Source organism: Amblyraja radiata, chromosome 8, assembly GCF_010909765.2.
Source record: "Amblyraja radiata isolate CabotCenter1 chromosome 8, sAmbRad1.1.pri, whole genome shotgun sequence".
NCBI classification, from domain to species: domain Eukaryota; kingdom Metazoa; phylum Chordata; class Chondrichthyes; order Rajiformes; family Rajidae; genus Amblyraja; species Amblyraja radiata.
The window spans coordinates 31766067-31788633 of record NC_045963.1 but is presented as its reverse complement, the minus strand read 5'-3'; the positions used below and the strand labels follow the sequence as shown (position 1 = coordinate 31788633).

General features: G+C 42.2%; 1 protein-coding gene across 2 annotated transcripts in view; it reads left to right on the top strand.

Moving 5' to 3' along the window:
- ttc7a (tetratricopeptide repeat domain 7A) overlaps positions 1-22567 on the top strand; it is a 213365-nt gene that overhangs the window by 14296 nt on the left and 176502 nt on the right. The window contains exon 1 of one of the 2 annotated variants that reach the window (XM_033025503.1): positions 7395-7445. The exons of the other annotated variant lie outside the window; for it this stretch is intronic. The gene's annotated coding sequence lies outside the window, so the exon portion shown is untranslated. Of the gene's footprint in view, positions 1-7394; positions 7446-22567 lie in introns of those variants that run through there. 2 annotated transcript variants of the gene reach the window in all.

Here is a 22567-nt window from a genome sequence, read left to right as displayed (position 1 = left end):
AGCTTATGCTTGTTTTTGGGGACTAGTCCCCTTCAGTTTTCTCTTCAGCATATAAAAGGCATGCTCAATTGGGTTCAGATCAGGTGATTGACTTGGCCACTCAAGAATTGACTTTTTTTAGCTTTGAATAACTCCTTTATTGCTTTGGCAGTATGTTTGGGATCATTGTCTTGCTGTAGAATGAACCGCCGGCCAATGAATTTTGAGGCATTTGTATGAACTTGAGCAGATAGGATGTGTCTATACACCAGAATTAATTATGCTACTACCATCAGCAGTTGTATTAGCAATGAAGATAAGTGAGCCAGCACCTACAGCAGCCATGCATGCCCAGGCTATAACACTCCCACCATCGTGTTTCACAGATGAAGTGGTATGCTTTGGATCTTGGGCAGTTCCTCTCTCCTCCATACCTTGCTTTGGCCATCACTCTGATATAAGTTAATCTTCATCTCATCTGTCCACAACTTTTTCCAGAACCGTGGTTGCTCTTTTAAGTACTTGGCAAACTGTAACCTGGCCATTGCATTTTTGCAGCTAAACATTGGTTTGCTTGCAGTGTAACCTCTGTATTTCTGTTCATGATGTCTTCTGCGAACAGTGGTCATTGACAAATCCACACCTGACTCCTGAAAAGTGTTTCTGATCTGTCGGACAGGTGTTTGTTTTTTTTTTCTTTATTATAGAGACAATTCTTCTGTCATCAGCTGTGGAGGTCTTCCTTGGTCTGCCAGTCCCTTTACGATAAGTAAGCTCACCAGTGCTCTCTTTCTTCTTAATGACGTTCCAAACAATTGATTTTGGTAAGCCTAATGTTTGGCTGATGTCTCTAACTGTTTTATTCTTGTTTCGCAGTCTCACAATGGATTCTTTGACTTTCATTGGCACAACTTTGGTCCTCATGTTGATAAACAGCAATAAGTGTTTCCAAAGGTGATGGAGAGACTGGAGGAAAGACTAGGTGTTGAGAGCTCTCTAATACCTGCATTAAGGCGGCAATTAAACACACCTGAGCAATTACAAACACCTGTGAAGCCATGTGTCCCAAACATTATGGTGCCCTGAAATGGGGGACTATGTATAAACACAGCTGTAATTTCTACATGGTGAAACCAAAATGTATAAAAATGTCTTTTAATAAAATCTGACAATGTGCACTTTAACCACATGTGATTTTTTTCTATTACAAGTCTCAAATTGTGGAGTACAGAGGCAAATAAATAAATGAAGGGTCTTTGTCCCAAACATTATGGAGGGCAGGAGAATGGGGTTGGAAGGGAGAGATAGATCAGCCATGATTGAAACGCAGTGTAGACTAGATGGGCCGAATGGCCTAATTCTACTCCTATCATTTATGACCTTATGACATTTGGCAAACTGGGCTGAATGGGGCAATCAGCTTCATTTCAGGGCTTCATACTGAGTGTGGGACCATCCTGAGCACTGTTGCATCACATTAATATGAAACAGGCTTCAACTTCTAAGGTTTAAGATTCATTAAATTGCATTTTTTAAGCCATAACAATCATAAACTTTTATTTTAATCGAAAACGATGGCTGCATTGATCACATCAGCAGGTCTTTCCTTCTGATTTGAAATGAGCAATTAAATAATAATTCTATATTGCTCTTCGACTGTAGTGAAAAGAAGACTATTATATTGTCATAGTCCGATGTGAAGTGAAATGATATGATTGCGGCATTTAAAGCTCACAACTGAAAGATATAATCTCTTTCGAGTGCAATCTGACAATAGTGTCTTGTATCACAATATTTACGTGTCACATTGAAGGAAACATATTAATGATGTTGTCATTTTATTTCAGAAAGGCAGTAGAAGAATAGTACATAAAGCTTTGCACAGTTGTCCTGGAGTTTGATGTATTTTTGCCTAGAATGACTAATGTTGTATGACGATGATTGTTGTATTGGAAACTGTGTACATGACCATTTTTTTCTTTCAAAAGCCTAAAATCCACATCTTTCTTGAAAAGAAGTTATGTTTTTATTTGTTACAATAGCAACCTAATTTAACAACTTTGTATTGCAGCCAAAGTTTCAAGTAGTGTTGATCAAGAACCGATGTGGAGCTCGGTGCCCATGTAAAATAATAGGATGCTCTATTCATGGTGGTATTCTCCCAAAGATATTGTTATGGGACAGCTGTAGTTCTTCCAGTATTGAAAGGAGTTTTCTTTGTACCTCGCAAGAGAGAGAGAAGGATGTTGAAATAGTGGCAGAGAGATAAAATTTGCCAGTGAACAGAAGCAGACAACAAGCAGAAATTCATCAAGCAGCTAATCTGCAAAAGGTGATGATGAGGTGGCTGCCATGTTCTCCTTGTGTATGAAAGGCACACCTTCAATAAATCTATTGTACATAGGCTCAAGTGTAACTGGCTTAGTGCTGCTCTTATTTCGTATGTTGGCATGATTTACCAATGAGGAGTAAATGATAGGGTAAAATGTTTTTTTTCATTCATATTTTTCAGCATGGGTGCTGCCCCATTCCTTAATGTCTTTGAAAAGTTGGTGGTAAGCCAACTTTTTGAACCACTGCAGTTGATGTAACATTTCCTCAACTGGAAGCCATGGATAAACCAGGAGGTACATTCACAGGTTAAGGCCAGGTCCACTGCATACAAGTCAAATGATCCTGAGCGGTATAAGAAGGCCCGCTATGATCTCCGCAAAGCCCTCAAGGATGCCAAGAGACAATACCCAGACAAACTTGAGTACCAGTATAATCACTGGACACACAGAGAATGTGGCAAGGTCTGAATAAGTTAATTGGCTGCAAAGCAAGGTCAGGCAACATCATTGGTGATAGTGCGACCCTACACGATGAACTGAATGTTTTCCATGCTCGCTTCGAGCAGAAGGCCAACAGAATGGTGACTCCTGGTCCTTAAGCCTCCAGTGTGCCTCTCCCCAGGGTGACTGTAGCAGAGATAAGATTGGCCTTCCTAAAGGTAAACCCACAAAAATCAACTGGCCCAGACGGAGTTCCTGGCCGTGTCCTTAGCAGCTGCGTGGACCAGCTAGAGGAAGTATTCGTGGACATCTTTAATCTCTCAATATTCCGTTCTGTAGTACCCTCCTGCTTCAAGAAGACTACCCCAGTGCTGAAGAAAAGCAAGACCTCATACCTAAACAACTACCGTCCAGTGGCCTTGACATCCACCATCATGAAATGTTTTGAGAGGCTAGTTATGGAACGCATTAAATCCAGTCTACCCAGTGGCCTTGGCACACTGCAGTTCGCCATTGCCACCCCTTACACTCATCCCTAGCCTGGATACGAGAGACATCTACGTCAGACACTTATTCATAGACTCCTATTCATAGCTCTGCCTTTAATACAATCACGTCATCCAAGCTTATCACCAAACTAGCGGGACTTGGTGTCAGTACTCATCTCTGTAACTGGATCTTTGACTTCCTGACCAACAGACCCCAATCAGTGAAGAAAGGGAACAAATCATCCTCCACGATGATCCTCAACATGGGGGCTCTGCAAGGATGCGTTGCCACCCTCCTTTTTTACTCCTTGTACACCCACGACTGTGGAGCCATGTACAAATCTAATTCAATTTTTTAATTCGCTGACGACACAACCATTGTGGGCCAGATATCAAATAATGATGAGGCGGAGTATAGGAAGGGGATTGAGAAACTCGTGTCCTGGTGTCGAGACAACAACCTTTCTCGCAATATCAGCAAGACAAAGGAGATAGTGATCAACTTCAGGTAGCGAAGCGGTACACATATCCCAGTTTACATTGACGGTGCCGAAGTAGAGATGGTTGAAAACTTCAAATTCCTAGGAGTCAATATCACCAACAACTTCTCCTGGACCACCCACATTGAAGCAAAGACCAAGAAAGCACACAAATGCCTCTACTTCCTTAGAGAGTTTAGGAGGTTCGGCATATCCCTTACAACTCTTAACAACTTCTACAGATGCACCATAGAAAGCATTTTATCAGGATGCATCACAGCTTTGTTGGGGATTAGCTCCATCCAAGACCGCAAGAAATTGCAGCGAATTGTGGACGCAGCCCAGATCATTACACAAACCCTTCTATTGACTCCATTTATACCTCACACTGCCTCGGCAAGGCCGGCAGCACAATCAAGGACAAGTCACACCCTGGCCACTTATTCTTATCTCCTCGCCCATCAGGCAAAGGGTATCTATACACTGTAAATGCCTTGATTGTAATCATGTACTGTCTTTCTGCCGACTGGATAACACGCAACAAAAGCTTTTCACTGTACCTCGGTACACATGACAATAAACTAAACTGAAACCATAATAATGAAGCTTCACGAGAATAATTGGTAACAACTTAATTACTTTTAAGACTAGAATAACAGATTGGATCGAAGGTGTTTTAAGGTCCTTTAAATAGAATTTAAGAAAATACAATATAAAGTATGTAATCAAACAATTATGCAGAACAGTGTTGCAAAAGTTGACACAACCCTGCACCATAGAGTCAGTTAGCTTGTATTACATTTTCTGTAGTGGAATTTGCATCTACAACATAGAAACATAGAAAATAGGTGCAGGAGTAGGCCATTCGGCCCTTCGAGCCTGCACCGCCATTCAATATGATCATGGCTGATCATCCAACAGTATCCTGTACCTGCCTTCTCTCCATACCCCCTGATCCCTTTAGCCACAAGGGCCACATCTAACTCCTTCTTAAATATAACCAATGAACTGGCCTCAACTACATTCTGTGGAAGAGAGTTCCAGAGATTCACCACTCTCTGTGTGAAAAATGTTTTTCTCATCTCGGTCCTAAAGGATTTCCCCTTTATCCTTAAACTGTGTCCTGGACTTCCCAACATCGGGAACAATCTTCCTGCATCTAGCCTGTCCAACCCCTTAAGAATTTTGTAAGTTTCTATAAGATCCCCCCTCAATCTTCTAAATTCTAGCGAGTACAAGCCGTGTTTATCCAGTCTTTCTTCATATGAAAGTCCTGACATCCCAGGAATCATTCTGGTGAACCTTCTCTGTAATCCCTCTATGGCAAGAATGTCTTTCCTCAGATTTAGAGACCAAAACTACACAATACTCCAGGTGTGGTCTCACCAATACCCTGTACAACTGCAGCAGAACCTCCCTGCTCCTATACTCAAATCCTTTTACTATGAATGCTAACATACCATTCGCTTTCTTCACTGCCTGCTGCACCTGCATGCGTACTTTCAATGACTGGTGTACCAAGGTGACTGGTGTACCATGACACCCAGGTCTCGTTGCATCTCCCCTTTTCCTAATCGGCCACCATTTAGATAATAGTGTACATTCCTGTTTTTGCCACCAAAGTGGATAACCTCACATTTATCCACATTATACTGCATCTGCCATGCATTTGCCCACTCCCCCAGCCTATCCAAGTCACCTTGCTTCGTGTCATCCGCAAACTTGGAGATATTGCATTCAATTCCCTCGTCCAAATCATTAATATATATTGTAAATAGCTGGGGTCCCAGCACTGAGCCTTGCGGTACCCCTCTAGTCACTCGCTGCCATTCTGAAAAGGACCCGTTTACTCCTACTTTTTGCTTCCTGTTTGCTAGCCAGTTCTCTATCCACATCAATACTGAACCCCCCAATACCGTGTGCTTTAAGTTTGTATACTAATCTCTTATGTGTGACCTTGTCGAAAGCCTTCTGAAAGTCCAGATATAACACATCCACTGGTTCTCCCTTATCCACTCTACTAGTTACATCCTCAAAAAATTCTATAAGATTCATCAGACATGATTTACCTTTCGTAAATCCATGCTGACTTTGTCCAATGATTTCACCACATTCCAAATGTGCTGCTATCCCATCTTTAATAACTGACTCTAGCAGTTTCCCCACTACCGATGTTAGACTAACTGGTCTGTAATTCCCCGTTTTCTCTCTCCCTCCCTTTTTAAAAAGTGGGGTTACATTGGTTACCCTCCAGTCCTCAGAAACTACTCCAGAATCTAAAGAGTTTTGAAAAATTATCATTAATGCATCCACTATTTCTGGGGCTACTTCCTTAAGTACTCTGGGATGCAGCCTATTCGGCCCTGGGGATTTATCGGCCTTTAATTCATTCAATTTACCTAACACCACTTCCCGGCTAACCTGGATTTCACTCAGTTCCTCCATCTCCGTCTCCTGCTATTTCCGGCAGATTATTTATGTCTTCCTTAATGAAGACGGAACCAAAGTAGTTATTCAATTGGTCTGCCATGTCCTTGTTCCCCATGATCAATTCACCTGTTTATGACTGCAAGGGACCTACATTTGTTTTAACTAATCTCTTTCTCTTCACATATCTTCTGACCTAAGTTACTGTCAGACACTGGAGAGAGTGCAAAAAAAATATTTGCAAGTTTAACCCATTAAATGTGATGATATTAGAAAATAAATAACAGATTGTTGTTTAACTTTATGAAAGAGTTTGATAGATTAATAGACAGAATATGTAATTTAATTTGTGGGAAGGAGTGAACGAGACATGGTCTAAATATTAACCAGGAATTCATGCATAGAAAATATGGAAGTTATAACCACAAACAATTGTGTAATAATATATATTTAAGTGTTTTTTGTAAAAGTTTATACTGCTAGTTTGTTGAGTAATAAATGAAAAAGCTTGATTTGAGCCTGAATATGGGCAAGAACTGCCTTGGTGGGTGGAAGGGTGGAAGCCTTTGCCATAGACTTCACAGAGGTCCATTTCTGAGGTTATTACATTTATTCAAAATTGATTTTTGTGACGTTTCGGGTTAGAACCCTTCTTCAGACTAACAAAAAGCATTTTAGCTTGTACACTTGATCATACGTACATTGCTTTATTGTAAGTTTCAATTTGATAATGAACGGTATTTTTGATGTTTTGCTGCACCATCTCATGATGTGTTATTGCAAAGAATTAGAATTAACGGAAAATACATTTATAAATTGGTGTTTGGTTCTTTGGTTTATGTAATCTATGCTCTGTCCTTAAAATATTTTGTAATTTCTAACAGCTATTTGCATCTTCCACTGCTTAATGTTATTGCAAAGTTAAAAGTCTTGTTCACCAGCTTGCTATGTGTCTAAACAAAATTGATGGGAACTGTGGTTTTCAAATGATTGGAGCACACATGCTATTTTAAAGTTTTATTTCTGACACCTTGGACGATTTTTGTTCTGCATGTAATTGCTACCAGCCTTTGCTCATTAGCAACAGGTGTTCTAATTGCACTGTTGATTTATGGAGGAAAATCGTACATTTTCTCTGCTTAAAAAATCCACACTATTCTTGCAAACAAGAATATTGTTTGCATTCCTGTTATAAATGTTGCTTAATCTTGCTATCTGTCCACTGCTCTCCCATTTTTTTAGCACGGACAACCTGTTTCGCCACTGAAAGCACAGCGATGAGACAAAGTCCTTAAGCGGTATGTACACTTTGCACTTCAATGCTGCTCCTGAAAACACACTGCATAAATTGCTTGCTTCGCTAAGATTATTCATTAATTGGCATGTTCATTAGATATAAATGAATATGTTCACACTTGCCATAATCAAATTTCTAATTTTCTTAATGTTTGTCTGGCAAGTTTCAGATCTGCCTCTTGGGAGTAATATATTTTGGTTTCTCTACCTATTTATATTTGTTATTCAGTTGGCATTCTACATTTTCAGATGGCTTGCTTAAAAACTAGCTTGTTCTATCCAACAATTCTGAGAATGTAGCATTTTTTTAATCAATACCAGACAGATAATTTATTAACTCTCCTTTGTTAACAAACAACAAGCAGCAACAAGAGGTTAATGCTTTACTAAGATATGCTGAATGTTTGAATGATGCTGTAGATCAGATAGCATTTGTAGTGAGATTAAAAGCATCTTCTTATTTTTGTGTCCATCTTGTTACAAATGTTGATCTCACTGTCATCGCCTGTCTTTAAAAGGACGCAAGCTTCCGGCGACAATCAGTGGAAGCCATCACTTGTCGCGATAGATGATGGTGGTAACAGAATTAGCTCAGGATACTTCCAGTTTCCAGCCCTGCGACGTGGATGCTTCTGCTATGGGGCCATTGAAAACATGATAACCTTTGGAAAAAAACTGTTCTTTGCCATGAGATGGCACTATAGGCCTGTACACAATGTGTATGTTTATTGCTGTCTAAAGAAGTCCAATCAGTTTCAAGTCAGAAAAATCAGCAACATATTCTTCAATGGTGATATTAATGATTTGGATTGAATTTAGATTATTTCAATGATTTTCCCCCAAACCCCATCCTCCTCCCTCCCCAGTAGTTTTACTTTAGACTGGTTTAAAGAACTGGGTTAAACGAGTAAATAACTAAAATGGGTTGATACCATCAAGAGTATTAAAATCAAGCATCAAATAAGAATCTGGGGTTTTTCTGTAGTTGTATTACAGCATGTGTAGGAGCTGGCTTAGCCCACCAACATTCACTGATACTGAAATTCTGTCTGGACATCTAATGACTCGAGGTGAAGGGCCTTTGGGCTTTGGATTGATTTATAGGACAGCGATTTTAAGCTATGGATTTTATAATAATACAGGTACACAACCTTTTATCCAAAAGCCTTGGGACCAGACACTTCTCGGATTTCGGAATTTTTCGGATTTCGGAATGGAAGATATTTAGCGTAGATTAGGTAGGTAGCGCGGGCGGCTTGAAAAGTCTGGAGCGGCTGCCTCCTCCCCGGAGACCGGGGAATCATTGTAAATCATTGCTCAAATGTTAGTCAGTTAGTTTGGAGGGATTTTATGTGGTGGGGGGGGGGTGAAGGGGGAAACTTTAATTCTTAGTCCCCTACCTGGTCAGAGAGGCGGGGAGCGGGCAATGCCTTACCGGGTCGCCGTGCAGTAAGCTCCGGAGCGCTGTGGCTGCCGACTCCCAACATCGCGGAGCTGGGGCTGCGGGTGTCCGGCCGCGGGCCGCGCTGGATTTGGAGCGCCGCGCAGCCAGGGGTAGAGTTGCCGGGATCGGAGCTACAACCGGCGTCGCCCGCGTCCGGATGCCCGCAGCCCCAGCTCCGCGATGTTGGGAGTCGGCGGCCACAGCGCTCCGGAGCTTACTGCACGGCGATCCGGTAAGACATTGCCCGCTCCCCGCCTCTCCGACCAGGTAGGGGACTAAGAATTACAGTGTCCCCCTTCACCCCCTCCCCTTCACATAAAAGCCCTCCAAACTAACTGACTAACATTTAAGCAATGATTTACACATGTTTATGTGTCTCCCCGGTCTCCGGGGAGGAGGCAGCCGCTACAGTAGTACAGACCTGGGTTGACCGTGGGTCGTTTCGGGTCAAGTTTGGCGCCAAACGCGAGCTTTGGTGTGCAGACGACATCCTGGAAAAAAATGTCCGGTTTTCGGAGCTTTTCGGTTTCCGGAACTCCGGATAAAAGGTTGTGCACCTGTAGTGTCAAATAGCATCTTTCACAATGTTGTCTAAATGGAATAAATGTTTATTCTGTTCTTTTAGAAGACAGAGAGAAATGTATATGGTAAGAAAAGCTTGCATCATCTGCTACTTGTAAATGTAAGAGGTTTTAGGATGAAAAGAAAATGGTATGTGGAAGCTGAGTTGGGCATAGGTACCAAAACTCAATTTTTATGAGTCTCAGCACTGAATCACAGAATTGTTCAGGTGGAACCAGGCCATTTAGCTTTACTCCTCCATGCTGATCAGTGATCACCCTTCCATATTTGTCCCATCACCAAAAGTCTATGTTCGCCAGCAAAACAATGAAGCGTAATGGTGAGCATCCTTCACTAGATTTGGATGATGTGTCCAGTGGGGAAGCTGTGGGGTAGGAGAAGAGGTAAGAGTGGGAGGGTGTGACTGGGTTTATGAATTAGTTGCTGGGTGAGAGTCAGTGGTGATCCATTTGGTGTAACAAGGGATGTGGTAATGTAAAAGGAGATCTTCATCATAGTAGAGGTCTTTTTTTAATGTTTTAGTGCATTGCTTCCTTATCAGGGGATTTTACTTCCAGCATTGACCTCATTTGCTCCCACCACAGTCAGTTGTCTACCTTCCTAGCCTAATGGGGAAAACAACGTTTTCACTGTAAACCACAGGCTTCAGAGCCTCATCAATAAACCAGGATACCAGATAGTTTTTATATTCTATTCTTTTCCCGAGAGGCCCGGGAGCCGTTGCAGAGGGAGGAGCGACCTTCGTGTGGTGAGTTAAAAAAACCCATCGCGGGGCTTGTCTCAACAGAGGCCCAGGAGCCGTTGCAGAGGGAGGAGCGACCTCCGTGTGGTGAGTTAAAAAACCCATCGCGGGGCTTGTTTCAACAGAGGCCCGGGAGCCGTTACAGAGGGAGGAGCGACCTCCGTGTGGTGAGTTAAAAAACCCATCGCGGGGCTTGTTTCAACAGAGGCCTAGGAGCCGTTACAGAGGGAGGAGCGACCTTCGTGTGGTGAGTTAAAAAACCCATCGCGGGGCTTGTCTCAACAGAGGCCCAGGAGCCGTTACAGAGGGAGGAGCGACCTTCGTGTGGTGAGTTAAAAACCCCATCGCGGGGCTTGTTTCAACAGAGGCCCAGGAGCCGTTGCAGAGGGAGGAACCAAAATCTGCAAAGTTCCATTCGCAGATCACACTTCAAATTAAGGGGGCTGGTGGAAGCCTCTGATTGGTCGAACGGACTAGAGGAAGCAGCCGTTACAGGACTAGAGGAAGCAGCTGATTGGCTTGTATCCCGGGTAAGGCTTTATTGTATTCGGATAAGGGGGAGAATGAGGCCCAGGGCAGTTTACTGTTCTGGATGTCAGATGTGGGAGGTCATGGAGTCTGAGTGCCCTCCAGACGTCCACATCTGCGCCAGGTGCGTCGAGATGGGGCTCCTAAGGGACCGTGTTAGGAACCTGGAACAGCAACTCGATGACCTCTGTCTGCTCAGGGAGAGCGAGGAGGTCATAGATAGGAGTTACAGGGAGGTGGTCACTCCAAGACCACGGGAGACAGAAAACTGGGTCACAGTTAGGAAGGGCAACGGGCAGAGGCAGGGACTGGTGAGTACCCCGGTGGCTGTACACCTTGAAAATAAGTACTCATGTTTGAGTAAGGGTGGGGGAGACAGCCTACCTGGGGGCAGCGACAGCGGCCGGGCCTCTGGCATAAAGACCGGTCCTGTTGCTCAGAAGGGTAAGGAAAAGAAGAGGAGGGCAATTGTAATAGGGGACTCTATAGTCAGGGGGTCGGATAGGCGATTCGGTGGACGCAGACAAGAGACCCGGATGGTAGTTTGCCTCCCTGGTGCCAGGGTCAGGGATGTGTCTGAACGGGTCCAAGAAATCCTGAAATGGGAGGGAGAGGAGCCTGAAGTTGTGGTACATATAGGTACCAACGACATAGGTAAAAAAAGAGAAGAGGTCCTGAAAGAAGAATTTAGGGAGTTAGGTAGAGAGTTAAGGAGAAGGACTGCAAAGGTAACAATCTCAGGATTACTGCCTGTGCCACGCGACAGTGAGAGTAGGAATGGAGCGAGGTGGAGGATAAATGAGTGGATGAGGGACTGGTGCAGTGGGTATGGATTCAAGTTTCTGGATCATTGGGACCTCTTTTGGGGAAGGTGCGACCTGTACAGAAAGGACGGGTTGCACTTGAACTCGAGGGGGACCAATATCCTGGCGGGGAGATTTGCAAAGGCTACTGGGGAGACTATGGTTGGGGGGAGGGACTCAAATTGGGAAAGCTAGCAGTCAGTGTGTGAGGCAGGAGGCAGAGAATGGTAGCACTCTGACCCAAAATGTAGGGGAGAGAGAAGAAAAAGACAATAAACAGAGAATAAGAGAGGGTGGGTTTCTTAAATGTGTATATTTTAATGCTAGGAGCATTGTAAGAAAGGTGGATGAACTTAGAGCCTGGATTGACACCTGGAAGTATGATGTTGTGGCGATCAGTGAAACATGGTTGCAGGAGGGCTGTGATTGGAAACTAAATATTCCAGGATTTCGTTGCTTCAGGTGTGATAGAATTGGAGGGGCAAGAGGTGGAGGTGTTGCATTGCTTATCAGGGAAGATATTACAGCAGTGCTTTGGCAGAATAGATTAGAGGGCTCGTCTAGGGAGGCTATTTGGGTGGAACTGAGAAATGGGAAAGGGGTAGCAACACTTACAGGGGTGTATTATAGACCGCCAAATGGGGAGCGAGAATTGGAAGAGCAAATATGTAAGGAGATTGCAGATATTAGTAGTAAGCACAAGGTAGTGATTATGGGAGATTTCAATTTTCCACACATAGACTGGGAAACACATTCTGTAAATGGGCTGGATGGGTTGGAGTTTGTAAAATGTGTGCAGGATAGTTTTTTGCAGCAATACATAGAAGTACCTACTAGAGAAGGGGCAGTGCTGGACCTCCTGTTAGGAAATGAGACGGGTCAGGTGGCCGAGGTATGCGTTGGGGAACAGTTCGGGACCAGTGATCACAATACCATTAGTTTCAATATAATTATGGAGAGGGTCAGAACTGGACCTAGGGTTGAGATTTTTGATTGGAGAAAGGCTAACTTTAAGGAGATGCGAAAGGATTTAAAAGGAGTAAATTGGGACATTTTGTTTTATGGGAAAGATGTGGAAGAGAAATGGAGTACATTTAAAGGTGAAATTTTAAGAGTACAGAATCTTTATGTCCCTGTTCGGTTGAAAGGAAATAGTAAAAATCGGAAAGAGCCATGGTTTTCAAGGGAAATTGGACACGGTTCGGAAAAAGAGGGAGATCTACAATAATTATAGGCAGCATGGAGTAAATGAGGTGCTTGAGGAGTATAAAGAATGTAAAAAGAATCTTAAGAAAGAAATTAGAAAAGCTAAAAGAAGATATGAGGTTGCTTTGGCAAGTAAGGTGAAAGTAAACCCAAAGGGTTTCTACAGCTATATTAATAACAAAAGGATAGCGAGGGATAAAATTGGTCCATTAGAGAGTCAGAGTGGACAGCTATCTGCAGAGCCAAAAGAGATGGGGGAGATATTGAACAATTTCCTTTCTTCGGTATTCACCAAGGAGAAGGATATTGAATTATGTGAGGTAAGGGAAACAAGTAGAGTAGCTATGGAAACTATGAGATTCAAAGAAGAGGAAATACTGACACTTTTGAGAAATATAAAAGTGGATAAGTCTCCAGGTCCGGACAGGATATTCCCTAGGACATTGAGGGAAGTTAGTGTAGAAATAGCAGGGGCTATGACAGAAATATTTCAAATGTCATTAGAAACGGGAATAGTGCCGGAGGATTGGCGTACTGCGCATGTTGTTCCATTGTTTAAAAAGGGATCTAAGAGTAAACCTAGCAATTATAGACCTGTTAGTTTGACGTCAGTGGTGGGCAAATTAATGGAAAGGATACTTAGAGATAATATATATAAGCATCTGGATAAACAGGGTCTGATTAGGAACAGTCAACATGGATTTGTGCCTGGAAGGTCATGTTTGACTAATCTTCTTGAATTTTCTGAAGAGGTTACTCGGGAAATTGATGAGGGTAAAGCAGTGGATGTTGTATATATGGACTTCAGTAAGGCCTTTGACAAGGTTCCTCATGGAAGGTTGGTTAAGAAGGTTCAATAGTTGGGTATTAATGGTGGAGTAGCAAGATGGATTCAACAGTGGCTGAATGGGAGATGCCAGAGAGTAGTGGTGGATGGTTGTTTGTCAGGTTAGAGGCCAGTGACTAGTGGGGTGCCACAGGGATCTGTGTTGGGTCCACTGTTGTTTGTCATGTACATCAATGATCTGGATGATGGTGTGGTAAATTGGATTAGTAAGTATGCAGATGATACTAAGATAGGTGGGGTTGTGGATAATGAAGTAGATTTTCAAAGTCTACAGAGAGATTTATGCCAGTTGGAAGAGTGGACTGAAAGATGGCAGATGGAGTTTAATGCTGATAAGTGTGAGGTGCTACATCTTGGCAGGACAAATCAAAATAGGACGTACATGGTAAATGGTAGGGAATTGAAGAATGCAGGTGAACAGAGGGATCTGGGAATAACTGTGCACAGTTCCCTGAAAGTGGAATCTCATGTAGATAGGGTGGTAAAGAAAGCTTTTGGTGTGCTGGCCTTTATAAATCAGAGCATTGAGTATAGAAGTTGGGATGTAATGTTAAAATTGTACAAGGCATTGGTGAGGCCAATTCTGGAGTATGGGGTACAATTTTGGTCGCCTAATTATAGGAAGGATGTCAACAAAATAGAGAGAGTACAGAGGAGATTTTCTAGAATGTTGCCTGAGTTTCAGCAACTAAGTTACAGAGAAAGGTTGAACAAGTTAGGGCTTTATTCTTTGGAGCGCAGAAGGTTAAGGGGGGACTTGATAGAAGTCTTTAAAATGATGAGAGGGATAGACAGAGTTGACGTGGATAAGCTTTTCCCACTGAGAGTAGGGAAGATTCAAACAAGGGGACATGACTTGAGAATTAAGGGACAGAAGTTTAGGGGTAACATGAGGGGGAACTTCTTTACTCAGAGAGTGGTGGCTGTGTGGAATGAGCTTCCAGTGAAGGTGGTGGAGGCAGGTTCGTTTTTATCATTTAAAAATAAATTGGATAGTTATATGGACGGGAAAGGAATGGAGGGTTATGGTCTGAGCGCAGGTATATGGGACTAGGGGAGAATACGTGTTCGGCACGGACTAGAAGGGTCGAGATGGCCTGTTTCCGTGCTGTAATTGTTATATGGTTATTCTGTTAGGATTTCCAGCTCGCTCCAGTGTCTTGTGGAATGACAGGTATAGATGCGTTGATACATTTTCAGTCAATGCAAGATAGCTTCAGTTCTTGTGGATAAAGAATAAAGGGCCTGTCCCACCAGCATGCGACAGCATGCGTCTAGCGCGACCAAACGTGGTCGCTTGAGGTGTACGGCCTCACGGGGCCGGTCCCACTTACAACCGCGGAGGCGTTTGGAGTTGTGCGGGGCTGGTCCCGACTCCGAAAATCCCGCACTGTCGGAAAATCGGAAAAATCCGCCAACGGCCTGTCGGCCCGCAGGCGCATTGAGGGAGTATGCAGCGTCTCGATGGGCTTACGCAGCGTCTTGATGGCGCACGCTTAGCGCGTGGCGTTGTGCGATGATGTCACTGCCCGGCATGCCGTTGCGTGATGACGTCACCACCCGACGCCGTGTGACATCCAAATTCAGTCGGCCCGTCTCCTGCCCAGCTGATTGATGAGTATGATGTCGGGACCAGCCCCGCAGAACTCCATATGCCTCCGCTGTTCGAAGTGGGATCGGCCCTGCGCGGCCATACGCCTCAAGCGACCACGTTTGGTCGCGCTAGACGCATGCAATCGCATGCTGGTGGGACAGGCCCTTAAGGCAGTAGGAGCTACTTTTAATGCTGACCGGTCATTGACACCATGCTAATGAGATCACAACAGTAATTTAGTGGGTCCTGCAACATATCATGCAAAAGATTAATCGACCATCATGATCCCAGCATCTATTTTCCACCATTTTTTTAGTTTAACCATTTATTGATTTTGCGAATTAATATAGATATAACAATGTATTAGGTAATGTAAAATAATTGTTAGATACCTGAGTCCCGGCAAAAAGTGGGGAAAAGTCTAGCAGAACTCAAAGGTGGGTAAACCACAAGAGTCCTTGCGTTGTGTAGGAATTACTGAGCAGATAGCTGAAACTGAAAACACAATTCTTTAGTCCTTTAAAATATTTATGTTGTACAATAGGTTTGGAAAGTAGTTAATGCAGGAGCCTTGTTAGATTAAGACACAAAACGCTGGTGTAACTCAGCCGGTCAGGCAGCATGTCTGGAGAACATGGATAGTTGACGTTTCGGGTCGGGACCCTTATTCGGACCGAACTTGAAACATCACCTCTCCATGTTATCCCGAGATGTTGCCTGCCCCATTGCGTTACTCCTCTTTTTGTGTCTTTTTTTGTAAACCAGCATCTTCAGTTCCTTGTATCCAGGCTTGTTCGATTGGTCCACTGTTGCTTAATTCTCTTCTCCCTTCTTAATCATCAACTCTATTTGAAATCTGAGAATCATTAATTTAAAATAAATTAGTCAGCAATAAAATGTGACATTCCAGATTTGTTAAATGCGAGTTGCATTTAATAAATTGAATATTTTAAAGTCTCTAATTGGATGGCTAAATAAATTCGATGAGTATGTAAAAATCTGAAATAAAAGTGGAAAATGCTGGAAATAATCAGTCAGGCAGCATTTTGGAGACAGTTCAGCAGCAGAGCAGAAAATTGCTGGCATTCGCATCGATTTGGAGCACTTGTATGAAAGATTTCGGCAATTCTAACGGAAGTTGGAGTTAGCAAATGAGGTACCTGGGGAGATATAGATTAAAGATTGGGAATAGATCTACGTAATACTTTTTAAACTAGGAAATATTTGTTTTAATATATATTGCCTCTTATTATTTTCTTAGGAACTATTCTCCAAAAGCAGTTAATTTCCTGTGGCCTTACAGATAAGATATTGAATCTCATCTTGAGACATGACAGGGGGGATGTGCAAAGTCCATGCACACAGCACCCATAATCAGGATCGAACCCAGGTCTCTGGCGTTGCAAGGCAGCAACTCTACTGCTGGCTCCACTGTGCCACACTAACTGTGTAGAGTTTGCAAATTCTCTGTGACTGTACGGGTTTACTCCGGATGTTCCGGTTTCCTCCCACATCCCAAAGACGTGTAGGTTTGTAAGTTAACTGGCTTCCGTAAGTTGCCCCTAGTGTGTAGGGGGTGGATGGGAAAGTGGGATAACATAGTGTGAATGGTTGATTGATGGTCAGTGTGGACTCGGTGGGCCAAAGGGCTGTATCTCTAAACTAAACTAAATGGAGGCCTATATTGTTCAGGGCGTATATTGCCATCCAGCTTGGAAGACACAATTAGCAGAGCCAAGTTTTCCAGCACTGAATGTGCTCTAACTTCGGCATATTGGTCTAAAACACAAATAACTTGTGTACGCCATCACAAGACAATAACGTCAAACTGCTGCAATCAGTCTGTATTCAGCCATTGTGGTGAATATGCTTTGTTCTTGCGACACAAGTAGATGGCAATAAAGAAGGCATACAGCAAGCTTGCCTTCTTTGAACTAGATATTGAGTATAAAAGTGATGAAGTCGTGTGGCAACTTTATAAAACTTTGGTTACGTTGCATTTGGAGTATAATATGCAGTTCTGGTCTGCGTTGTACGGGGGATGTAGAGGCTTTGGCGAAGGTGCAAAAGAGATTCACGAGGATATCATCTGGATTAGGGAGTATTAGCTCTAAGGAGAAGTTGGATACATTTAAATTGTTTTATTTGGAGACTGAGCAGAAACCTGATAGAAGTATATAAAATTTTGAGAGATATAGATAGTTAGGGTAGATGGTCAGAATCTTTATCGCAGAATGGAAATATCAAACACGAGAGGGTACAGCTTTAAGGTGCGAGGGGAAAAGTTTTAAAAAGGGTGTACAAACCAAGTCTTTTATCGAGATTGGTGGAGTGGTGGTGGAACGAGATATAATGTTTAATAGGCATTTGGATATGAACATGCAGAGAATGGTGGGATATGGATCACGTACAGGCAGAAGGGATTAGTTTGACTTAGCAAGTCGTGACCTCTCCCTCCTCCATCTTGCAGAGGCTGAGCCACCCCCACACTTCTGGGTTTTATAGTCCCTACCCCCCTCCTACCAGAAGGGGCGAGGCCTTCATGGTGTGATTGACAGGAGAGAGAATCTCAACATTTTTTAAACACTAATAACTCTTTTATATTTCATCGATGGGAAAAATCCTCGGCACCTGATGAGCGGAGGGGGACTGAGTAAGATGGCCAAAAATCTCAGCTGTACGTGGTAGCATTTTTTCTAAAATCAGTATAAAGCGCAAACAGGATGTGGTCAAGATTAGACTTTTAATTATATAGAAGGCAAGGCAACTTTAATTAGGCAAGGCAACTTTAATTAGGCAAGGCAACTTTAATTAGGCAACACAGCTTTGGCATTTCCAAACCAAAGACAACACAGCTTTAGCATTTCCAAACCAAAGGCAACACAGCTTTAGCATTTCCAAACCAAAGGCAACACAGCTTTAGCATTTCCAAACCAAAGGCAACACAGCTTTAGCATTTCCAAACCAAAGGCAACACAGATTTAGCATTTCCAAACCAAAGGCAACACCGCTTTAGCATTTCCAAACCAAAGGCAACAAAGCTTTAGCATTTCCCAACTATATTTTCAAACCACATTAAGGGCACTGACAGGTCAGTAAAAGCACTCACAGTTTAGAAGACATGTGTTCAGTGTTATTCACAGCTCAGACTGAGAGATGTGACCCTCTCGCTCCCCCATCTTGCAGAGACTGACTGAGGCACTCAACACTTCCGCGTTTTATAGTCCCTCCAGAAGGGGCGTGGCCTTCAGGAGGGAGAATCTCAACAATTTTTAAACACTAATAACTCTTTTATTTTTCATCGATGGGAAAAATCCTCTTGTCCTGCGCAGCGGAGGGGGACTCTGAGTAAGATGGCCAAAAATCACAGCCGTAAGTGGCAGCGTTTTTTCTAAAGTCAATATACAGAACAACAGGAAGTGGTCAAGATCAGACTTTTAGTAATATAGATAGAAGATAGATTGTTCAAATAATGAAGCATAAGACCACAGTTACTTTCTCAATTGTTTTATCAAATTTGTAACCTTACCTCTCAATCTCACAACTCAGATACATGACATTGCAATTCTTTGCCAAGTTTGTCAAAGATATATCACCATTATATATTTAAGGATAACTGAAACATTCCGTGGTTTTTATTGTGCTAACCCACAAATTACAATACTTAAGATAGACACAGATTGCTGAAGTAACTCTGGGTCAGGCAGCATCTTTGGAGAAAAAGGATGGGTAAAGAAGGGTCCCGGCCTTAAAACGTCACTTATCCTTTTTCTCCAGAGACGCTGGCTGACCCACTGAGTTACTCCATCCAGTACATTGTGTATACCTTTAGTGTAAACCAGCATCTGCAGTTTGTTGTTTCTACAATAATAACATTTAGTTTTGCTATATGTAGTGGAGGGATTGGAATTCAAGTATGTTGTTCAGTGGTGCCATGACCGCTGGGCAATGTGGCACAGTATGACTTGAAAATGTGGACAAACTTCTGCTTCAACAGGTGGGTCTAATTATTTCCCCTCCCCACAGCCATTTAATTCTGTTTCAGATACAGATTCAGCTTGATTTTGAGGCCATTACTACCTGTCTATTGGCAAATATATTGCAGGCAACTTCTCATTACAACATTTCGGGCTCATCCCCTTCCTCCCCACCTTTTCATGAACGTTTTCATCGGTCTGTTTGGGAATTTTTAATGAAATCAGTTAGGCTGAAATGTATTCATTTATATAAAATGAATGTGTATTTTTGTGCTTTTTCGATAGGTTTACATGTGATCATTGCCACTTGCAGCAAGCTTGCCATACAATTTAAAGTCGTCCTCTATGATGGCAATAAAGGTTGCAATAGAAATGCTGAGGATGCTTCTTTGTTTTTTTGTGTAGCGCAGTCTAATGCACTACATGCTGAGCAAACACAGCAGAGAAAAATACATGAAATTAAAAATGGATTTGCAGAGTGAACAATTCCCATTGTTCGGAACCATTTTGAGATAAAAGCCTCTTGAAACAAAGTGCCTCACATGCTTGCAAGCCTTTATTACAGTATAATAAAGAATCCCTAAAGATTGCCACAAAAGTTTTTTTTAGCAAGTAGAAGTAAAATTGATTGATTTATTTATTGTATTATAATTTTAAAACTATGCTTTTACAATTCCAAAGTAATCAATGACTTGTGGCAGCAATAGCTTTCCATTTCATAAGGGATTGTTCCTGGCGTCTCAAAACTTCTCATAACGAAATAATTAACAGATTGAAAAACCTGACTGTTGTAGATATTCTGCTGTTGCCTTGGACAACCTTTCTCGCTATCCACAATTGGATGACTTTTGTGTCAATTATCAACTTGCTGATGACAACATGTGAACCATTAATATATATCACAAATAACAGGGTCCCAGCATCGATCCTTGTGGTACATCATTGATCACAGTCCTGGAGTCAGAAAACCCTCCACCACTACCCTCGTAACACCAAGCCAATTTTGGATCTAATTGGCCAGTTTGCCATGGATTCCACGTGTCTTAACCTTCTGAACCAATCTACCATGCGGAGCCCTTTCAAATGCCTTAGAAAACTACACGCAGACAATGTCTACTGCCCTGCCTTCATCAATCTTCTCAGTTACCTCCTCGAAAACTCAATCAAATTAATGAGACAGAATTTCCCATGCACAAAGCCATGTTGACTATCGCTGATCAGCCTCTAACTTTTCAAATGTACATCGATCCTGCCTCTTAGAATTATTTCCACTAATATGCCTAGCAATGACATAAGACTCACCGGCCTTTAGTTTTGAGGCTTATCACTGCCGATTTTCTTAAAAAAAGGAACAACATTGGGTATCCTCCCATCTTCAGGCATCTCACCTATAGCTAACACAGATGCAAACATCTTCATCAGGCCCCCAGCAACCTTCTCCCTTGCTTTACATAGCTACCTAGGTTAGATCTTACCCAGCCCTGAGGAATTAGCAACCCTTATGCATCCCATGACATCCAATACATCCTTATCCTTAATACTGATATGGTCCAGATTATCCAGGTATCCCTCCCTGAGCTCATTATCTTCCACATCCTTCTCTTTGGTGAATACAGATGAGAACTATTGATTTAGGAAGCCGCCTCCAGTGCCTGGTTCTACACAGTGATCCCCCAAAGTTTTGGTTACAGAATATGATCATGTCCTTGCATCGATTCGGGTGCAAAAGCATCTCTTGGCTATCTGGTATAACCTGTTAAAGCACAGAACATGCAAATGCATAGGTGTGTGTAGGAATGAAATGCAAATGCTGGTTTATAGCGTAGATAGACACAAAATGCCAGTCATTCAGCGGATCGGGCAGCATCTCTGGAGGTAAAAAAAGTATGGGTAACGTTTCAGGTCTGAAACCCTTCTTCAGACGTGCAAATGCAGCTAAGCATGCAAAAACATGTCCCAGTGTCCTTGTGATAAAAACCACATTAATTAGCATTATGAACTGCTTTATCCCCACCTGAAAAACTGCATATGATGGAAATGTCTCCCTTTCATGATGTGTTGATTCACAAGTATCTATCTTTCTCATTAATTAATTTACTATTGCTTTGATAGCTTTTCCCAAAAAGGCATAAATATTTTATGCCTCAAATTTTAGTGTACTTTTGATTCTAGAACAAAATAAATTTATTGGAATGCTATCGCTGGCCAGGAATGTACTTTCCCACTGAAGTGCAATAAATCCACATTGATGGAAAGACTTCATATGGTATTTCTGTGAGGCCATGTAAAACTGTACAGATTGCAAACTGCAATTAATTAGTCACCTCTGCCACATATGTAATTAAAGGTTTGAATGAATTTCATGCGAAGGTAATGTGGTCAGAATTTCTTGAAATCTTGTCCTATGCTTTAGTCAAATGTTTGTGCCATACCTGTTGTGATCACGTAGAAAAGTCCCATTTACGAAATGAAGGGGAATTATGGTAATATCGGAAACCATTTCCCATAATCAGAGCATGTTTTGTTGCAACCAAATTCAACGTTCCTGTTGAAAATGTTGTCCAAGTCATCAGATCATTCGATTTGATAGTTTCCCAGGAGAGTTTTCAGTGACAAGAATACAGTTCCTACTTATGCTTTGATAGCTCTCCGTTCAATAAGTAAAAGTGGTGTGTGAATAGTGGATATTCCTATTTTTCAATAATCCTAATGTTCTGAGTTTTCTAGAGATTAAACCAAGCTTCTAGAGTTATGAAGTAAAAGCTGTCCCATGGTTTTTTGCAGAATTACTTGCCTTCTGTTTAAAGAGCAGGGGCTTCGCAATCTGTTAAGTCAGAACTCTTGGACACCACAGGTGTTAACCCAATGCACTGAAATATCTGCATTCTGTATTTTAGAACAGTATCACATAGAGGTTAAATTGATTATCAAAGCAAATCAATGCAGTTCGATTCAGCTCTAAATTCAATTGGCATTCTTGTATGCTGTTAAATTCATTAAAATAGCAAAAATATATATTTTTTGCAAATCTGTTGAAAAATTATTCTGAAGCGATTTGATTCGTAAACTATGTTACCACTGTCATAATAATTATTGACTATTGTCTGAATTATTGACGGAAGAAGGGTCTCGACCCGAAATGTCGCCTATTTCCTTCGCTCCATAGATGCTGCTCCACCCGCTGAGTTTCTCCAGCATTTTAGTCTATCTAGCAATTATTGACAGTCAGATTACAACAGTCGTAGATCAATGCATATGTCCCATGGATATTTACAATTATAATTGAATCAGATTGTCTTTGCTGTTGACATGAAAATGCCTACTAAGAATGCAGTTGAACTCGGCAGGCTTGCGGAGGTGAGGAGGATTATAATGGACCATGAAAAACAAAACTAAGTAAT